Genomic DNA, 8,475 nt, shown 5'->3' with positions numbered 1-8,475 from the left:
AAATTTCACCATCTTGCACTTAAAGCGGATGGTGGGGGAATGATGATATTCATGATCAAGTTACCATGGATCCATTGTCCCGGGGCATCATGGTCCCTGGTCTACTCAGTCATAAGAGGTAGTCAACCCAACCTGACAGAATAATCCTTGTTAGCAGCCACGGGTTGCTTCATCCAAGGGGGCCTTGTAGACCTGAGATGGGCATTTGCCTAAGGGGACAAATTTAAATCCACCTTAGCTAATAGAGGGATTTGTGCCCTATCGATCATATCCTATTCATACATATCTCAAGGATTTGATGCAACTATGGAGCGTATTGGCTCTGGTCATAACCAATATTTCATGGTGCCATTTGGCAGCAAAACGACTCGATTCAAAGGGCCATGGGTCCTGCGGTGTCATTTAGCAGCAAAATCACTGGTCAGAGGACGCGTACCACATCCTTACTAGTAGGAGATTATTCGAGAATTGATCCTAGTGATATTTCGACTAGGCATTAGTGCAATGTGAGCTACAGTAATTTTTAATTTTTCCACCCCGGCAAACTATTGTGGAGGGTGGATGAATTTTTTGCTTAAAGTGGTTTGATGATTAAATTTCAATTTTAAATGTTTTGGATTTTATGGGATTTTTTTGGAGTTTGGATGTTTAAGAGGCATTTGAAATGGTTTATGAACCCCTCCAGTTGAGATAAAGATTCAACACGGTCATCATCGGGGTGTTTAGGATTTTTTCCATTTAAAGCTTAAGCCTTGTCGACCCTATCAACTTGCCGATAGCGGATTGGATTTCATAGGCTTTATGCCTTTGTTAGTGAATTCTCATTCTTATAGGCCTTGAATATATATATAAACTACGGTGCACGTGAGGGGGGCATTCTTGAAATATTTGTAAACGCCTTCTGTCCACTTGCATGAATGTTGCAGTTCATGTGGAGTATTGTAGCTGCTTCTGGATTGAGTTGTGTGCTGCAATTTACAGGTAGATTATCATTCATTACTTGTTGCTTTATAGATGGATTATAGTGAATTAACAAATCTCCTACTTATATTTGCAGACAATTGCATTTACATGACATTTTTGTTCATGGTCTTTGCTTTGCATACAAGTCTTCTAGAATTACAGGCGTTTGAATTCGATGTAGTTATTTTGCATTTTGTTTGTGGTTGGCACACTGGGTATACAATAAACCTTCTATAACACCTCGTAGATGTTTGCATTTGTTGTAGCCATCAATCTTTGCTTGTAACAAATCAACGTATGTGCTCAACATTGGACAATGATTTATTATAGAGGTGTTGTGACATTCGTCGCCTTCTACTACGTTGACTTGTTAGAGCGTGGGTGTCTTGTATGTGTAGCAGCTATATTGCATGCCAACTTATGTTGATCATGGAAGGGTCATATTCTTGCTTGCACTTGCTTATGCATCCATCGTAGTCTTCTTGAATGCATTCATTGAATCCTCCTTAAATGAATTCGTAGAATGGTTGTCAACCTTGTTGTTTACAAACAAGTTGGCATATTTGCTTGAGGTCAAATGATGTTAGCTACTTGCAAACTGTATTTGTTTAAGACTTATTCAGCAAATCTTGATCATTAATCTGTCATATTCACTACGTATTGGACTCATTTGTTGATGTACTTTCTTGAAGTTGAATCATTATTTGTGATGAAGATGTCATCTTATTCCTTCATCCCTATTCACTCACTTCAGCTGTCTATTTGATCAAACATATCATTCTACCACAAATCCTTGAGCTCCCTTTGAGTTGTATTGCTTGCATGAAGTTCATTTGAATGCAATCACTTCAAGCAAATTACATGGAAGCCCACAAGTCCTTGTACATCTATTTGCATGGTTGAGATTTTCTTGTATGGTGTTTATTTGGATATACTTGAATGATTAGAATCATTATTTGTAGTTACTTATTTCCCTTCGTTATAATCTTCTTGTAATCACTTGTAAGCACGTTATTACTTGCACTAATCAAAGTAACTCATGATTTTTATAATAATTCAGTTCATTTATGATTATGCTTTGACCAGTCTGATGATCTTCATTTAAAGATCTTTATATTATTGCTCGTAGATTGTCCAATTTGAATGTGACAAATCCCTTGGTGTATGAAGATGACTCGAGCCATGCATGATGAATTAGCTTCTCAACTGGAATGAGATTTCTTTAATGCTCATTGAAAACTTTGTATTGTTAAGCATGTGCATACTACTGCATTTCTCCATTTGACTCTTTCTTGCAAATATGCCTCAAGTTATGTTGAATTCCATAATTCCTCTATTTTATTATTGATGTTCATTTGAACAATTAAAAGTCTTAATAGCATTTGTATTCTTTTTGTTTGATTTGAACATTTAACATTCAAAGTCCTGGTCTTTGTAGTCAAATTGCAAATTCTATTTTATATCCAAGATGAGTTCAAGTTCTAGTTCTTTGTTCAGCTCATTTGAGTTCAAGTAGTCCCCTGCTTTCTTGTAGAGTTCAAGTCCGAGTTCAAAATGAGTTCATTCAAGTTTAGTTCAAGCTTACGTTGTCTTTCAAGTTCATTTAAAGTTTATATTAACTTAGATTTGATTTTATTTAAATCAATTACATCAAGTCCATAAGTTCCCAATTGTTCCAAGTCCTTATCTTATTTCAGACAAAATTTTGATAGCCTCCCGGCATCTCCCCCATTTAAGGAAAAAACCAAGAGGCCGCCTACCCACCACATCAAGAAATATGTGCACGGTTGGTGTTTGTAAGACACCGTAGTGGTAATTTTTTGTTTGTCATCCACCATTCCAAGAAAGATGTGCATGGTTTTTTTTAAGCTTAAAAAAAAAGAGTTCTTTATTGCCCCGTCGTGCTAAAAAAAGCGTGAACAGGGATCGCCCACCTCGCCGTAGGCTTCGCACCAAGTTTTCTTCCGCCATGCTAAAAAAGCGTGCATAGGGAGTCCGTCAACACACTACAAACGCCAAAAATAGGACTTTTGGAGGGGATTACCCTCCTCGCCACAAGCACCATGACAAACTTCATTCTACCATGCTAAAAAAAGCACGTATGGGCGGTTGTTCGACACGTTGCAAGCGTCGAGATGAATTTTCCTAGATATAGAAAGGACAGGGATAGCTGGGTTCAGCCTAGAGGCCAGAGGAAGTGGAGAGGACAGCGGCTCTGGTTTTAGATATGGATGGAAGTAAGATCTTGAGGAAGGACTCGATTGAGATGTGGAGGTGATGAGGTCGGAGATGGCGCTAGTCTTAGAGGAGAGATGGCCTTCGATCGGGATTACAGTGGGTAGATGGGAATATATCAGAAGGGAAGAAGGAGGTTTTTATTTAGAAGATCTCCAAAAGTTTTCTTGGTTGTCACACTAAGGTTTTGATTTATTGGATCTCCAAAAGTTTGTTTGGATGTCACACTAAGATTTTCTTTCTATAGATCTATAAGAATCTATATCTGTATCTTCGTAGATCTTTAAATGGGATTGAAAGGTTGGCTTTAGTCAAATCAAGATCCACGGGGTAGTGATAGAGTGCTTTGTACTTAGGTTTCTAGAGTATAACTTCGTAGATTGACTCTAGTGGATAGAATCACCACCATTTGTTCTCTTTAATCATAATGTTCACTTTAATTTATAGCATTTCTGTATATGCTCAACATTCTTCCATTATCTGGTTATATCTTGGCAAAATTTTAAATATTTATTTGGGGATCTCGGCATACAGCGTAATGTCGATCTAAATAAATATTTAAAATGCCCATAGTCTTTATGGACTTTTGTAGGTGTCATTCAGAATGCTTCCTTTATATCTTTAGATAGATTCATGAGATTTTGATCTCTTCTGCCCTGTGCTTTGTGCTGCAGATAATGATGAAGAATCACCTGATTTGTCTCTACTAACTTGTCAGATGGTTTTTTATACCTTTAGCACCATGCTTCTAGATTTGGCGTGCTTGATGAAGGGGTAGAGGCCAATGACCTAAACCTTTTAGGTCTGCATTAGGTCGGTGGCGGGTAGTCATCAGTCCAGAGATTTGTGCTTAACGGACTTATTGATGATAGAATCCTCTTAGTTCAGCCATAATCTTTTCATGAACTTTGGGATATTTTCTTCGGTCATTTGCTTTGTGCTTTGATGGACTTATATAAGAATAATTCCTTCCATCATCACTTTGTGCTTTACAGATTTGTTGAAGAATTTTCATGTTTTGGACTTAGTTGATAGTACCAAACATGGGTAGTATCCTGATCCTTAACCACTTGAGGAGACTTTAATCTAAGTCACTTGAGTTCATCAGATCGGGAGAGCTAGAATTTGATAACTCTTCATCCCCTGGTTATTGAGATGGGAGTTCCTCTACTACGGCCTTTCTTATGGCTTATTGAGTAGATGGAGCTACCAGCAATCTAGCCATATTTGGGCATGTTGGATTTAACCTTTTACACCCATTCAGGCTTTAGAATTGAGTTATGGGAATTGTGCTTCCCAATGCTGATTTTTTACTGAAGTCAGCAGATTTAGAGTCATTCTTTGTGATTGAAGATTTAAAACCTACGAGTATTTGGTGGTTATTCGAGACTCATCCTTCTACTAAAACTTTAATTCTCTGGTCTATTAGGAGGATTTGGTAGACTACAAATATTTGAACTTGTCGAGACAAATTAGCCTTCATACTTTCTATAAACCCTATTGATGGGTTGCCGAAGTGGGGGTTTCACTACTATGGCCATTCTTATGGCGTGTTGAGTAGACATAGCTGCTAGTGATCCAGCCATATATGAGTGTGTTAGATCTGGCCTTTTACACCTATTTGAACCTTAAGCTTCAGGCTGTCGAAAGACTTCAAAGCTTTTCTAGCTCAATTTATTAGAGTGTGTAACCACAAAAGTCTCTTTCTTTACTTTTGAACCCTGGTTTATTGGAGAAGGTATTATCTCGATCTTTTAAAAGATCACCTATATATACTTTAAAAAAGAAATCATTGTATTATTCAGCATGAAAGAATATTTTGATTGATAATTTTAAATATTTATTCATGGATCTCGGCATGTAGTGCGATTTCCACCCAAATAAATATTTAAAATGCCCCTATCTCACAGGGACATTTCAAAGTAGAATAAATTTGAGATTTTGAGATTTTAAATATTTATTTTTAGATCTCGGCGTTTAACATGATGTCGACCCAAATGAATATTTAAAATGCCCCTTATCTTGTAGGGATATTTTGGATAGGCTTTATATTTTTGAGATTTTAAATATTTATTCAGGGATCTTGGAACACAATACAATGTCAACCGAATAATATTTAAAATGCCCCCAGTCTAATAGGGAATTTTGAAATGCATTCTTGCTATATAAGAGAATTTCAAAATATAAAATGTATATGAGATAATAAACATTTATAAAATACATAACATATTGAACACAACATTTTCTTGGGCAATTTTATGTGTGGTACTTCTTTAAATATCGACCATTTATCGGTGCAATTTTATGTGTGGCAATTTTATGTATCTTTACCCTAGCATTCAAATGGTCAGGACGCTACTGTTGGGTACAGAGGATTTGGCGGTTGATGTATAACATCATCATGGATTTGACACTCATTACACCTCTTTGTGTGTTCGATACAATCTCTAACTATGGTCGGCCAATAGTAACCCATTCTCTTGATTTTAGCGGTCATCTTGGGACCTGACTGATGTACTCCACAAAGTTCTTCGTGGACTTCTATCACCACTTTATCAGCTTCATTGGTCCCTAGGCACCTTAGCCACATTTGATCAAAAGCTCGTCTGTACAATATGTCATTGACAAATGTATATCGCAATGCCCTCTTTCAAATTTGTGCAGTTAGAGATTTATCCTTTGGGAGTTTGATTTCCTTGAAATAGTCGATGAAGGTTGCCTCCAAATCTTTTCCCTTAATGTCTAAGTAATGTAGCCACAACTCCAAGCATCTGCTAGTTTTATGCTTCTTGACTACATGATATTCCTCTGGTTAATTTTCAAGAGCTACTTGTGGGGGAGGTTAAGGATCAATCGGGGTTTTATCTTGCTGGTTTTTGAATCCGGTATTCCCTCTGCCTGCGGGAATTACAAAATTGCTGGCTCTAAGATCCGATGGTCGTGAATCATAATTAGTATATGCATCTCCTCGTCAGAATTTGCCACATCCTTGGCTAATTTGGCTAAGCAATCTATCTTAACATTCTGACCTCGAGGAACTCGGACAATTATAACATTTGGCACTTATTTTATAAGCTCGAGAGTTCGCTTGTGGTAGTGGTCCAATTCAACTTTGCCAACCTTATAAATGTTGAGGACCTAATTTATCATAAGCTGAGAATCACCGAAGACTTTGAGATGTTGATTCTAACATCGATCACAATCTCCAGCCCTACTATTAAAACTTCGTACTCGACTTCGTTTTTGGTCTGAGGTTCAATCAAATTGAATGAAAATCTCATTATACGCTAGGCCACAAGTTCCTATTATTTGATATAATTAGGATATAGATGCTCCACCTTCCAAGCATATTACTCCCCCATTTTCTTTCATTAATTTGTTTTTTTTTTTTAGGTTAAGGGTTCTTTATAGTTTTCTTTCAGTAATATTTTTTAGCCAAAAAGTTCTTTATTGCTAGATTTGCTTACTTGTTTTATTATGATTTTTTAATGTGACTCATAGTTTATTATGCATAAGTCACCCACAATCATTCATAGTATGCTCTCTCTCATTTTTTCTTATGATGAGAGCTAGATAGTATTCAGATTATCACATGATTTAAATGTAATTTATGATGTCTCTATCAAACTTTTTAATTGTAGCCTTGTGCTTATCAAACTATATTTGAAAGTAGATTACTCAAAATTTTTCTCTCATCGTTTATAATATAAAAAAACTTTGACACTTTTGAAGAGCCTCTTGCTCCACATGTATTTTTTATTTTCCTTCAATTTCATAAGCATCATATTAAGCAATCTATATTATATTCACGATGATAACAATAAATACGTATAAGTGAATTTTGTTATTTCTAAACTATATTGACCATCTGTGTTGTATGCTCTTGTTCAAATATTTTTACCCATTGGTAAGAGAAATATGCAATGGCACTTCTTTACATGATCATAGGCAAAAAAATGAAATTTAATGGTTTACCTACATATTATTAGTCTAATTATGTTTTTTGTCATGATTATGTTATTTGCTTCATGACTTATTTGGATTTGAGAAAATCTTTTTCTAAAGGACTTACTTTTCATAATAGTTCTTTTGATCAAGGTATGAACATACAAGGTTTGTGTGTGTAAATACTAATGATCAAATTGATCCTACTACCTTAATGAAAAATGCTTCTTTATTGTTTCTTCCCCTAGAGTTCTCTCATACTCTATAGCATACTCCTCTTCTGAGTATATGTAGGATGCAATATCCCCCTTGCTCTCCCATCTTCGATATCATCAACTATGGTTATTGAGCCTATTAATACTTCAAGAGTCATATATGTGAAAGTTATATATTAGTATATTGAGGTTCCCTAGTTATTCTTACTCAATTTTCTCCCTATGACGTTAAAATCGTGTTCCCGAATGCCACCCATGATTGCTCTTATATAAATGTTAGTTTGTTAAAGCTTTTTGTTCGAAGACGCTATTCTACCAAAAAACTTTCTAAAGTAGTGAATAAAAGATTTTAATTTGTATTTTCTCAAAGAAGCATAGGATTTTTTTTTAAATATTTTTTTAATTTGCATTTGGGTAGATTTATTAGATTTCAAGTTAGACACAATAACTCTCTTGATGACTTTGTCATTCATTAATTAGCCGATATCTAAAGATGGATTTGTCTCTTCTCTTTGATAGATAGTAACCTCTTAACTTCATGTTATCTTAACCCAATGTATTTTATTTGTTACTTTGTTAGAAGTTCTTTTTAACAACTTTTTAATGTAATATTTTTAGTAACTAGTGATGAAAATTTATTACCTTTCAAAAATTATTAAAAGAAATACCCAACCCTCAACCCTTTCATGTGGCCCCAAAAATAAAACAAAACCAATTATAAACTAGCCCCCAAAAACAAAAACCTTTTATACATCCAAATACACCACTACAAAATGACACATTCAAGCATCAAGATCCTCCCCACGTTTGAATCTTATCTTAATCTATTTTGTTTAGAGTATTCATCTTGCACTATAATACATAAAGTAATTGCAAAAAAGCAAGCCTTCCCCTTCAAAACGCTTAAAAACTAAAAGAAACAAATAATAAAAAATTTAATTACGTGCATCAATAAATAAGCTCATTTTTCAACACAAGCTTAATAAAATAGATGCAAACTATACTATGGCTAGTTTTGAGATAATTTTTTGTTGTATTTTCTTTTATTTAAATAAAAAGATTTATTTAGAATATAATTTTATTTTTTATTTTTAAAATAAATAAATTTTTTAACACT

The sequence above is a fragment of the Dendrobium catenatum genome, unplaced genomic scaffold (genome assembly GCF_001605985.2).
Source record: "Dendrobium catenatum unplaced genomic scaffold, ASM160598v2 fragScaff_scaffold_1395, whole genome shotgun sequence".
Taxonomy (NCBI): domain Eukaryota; kingdom Viridiplantae; phylum Streptophyta; class Magnoliopsida; order Asparagales; family Orchidaceae; genus Dendrobium; species Dendrobium catenatum.
This window is presented reverse-complemented; position numbering follows the sequence as displayed.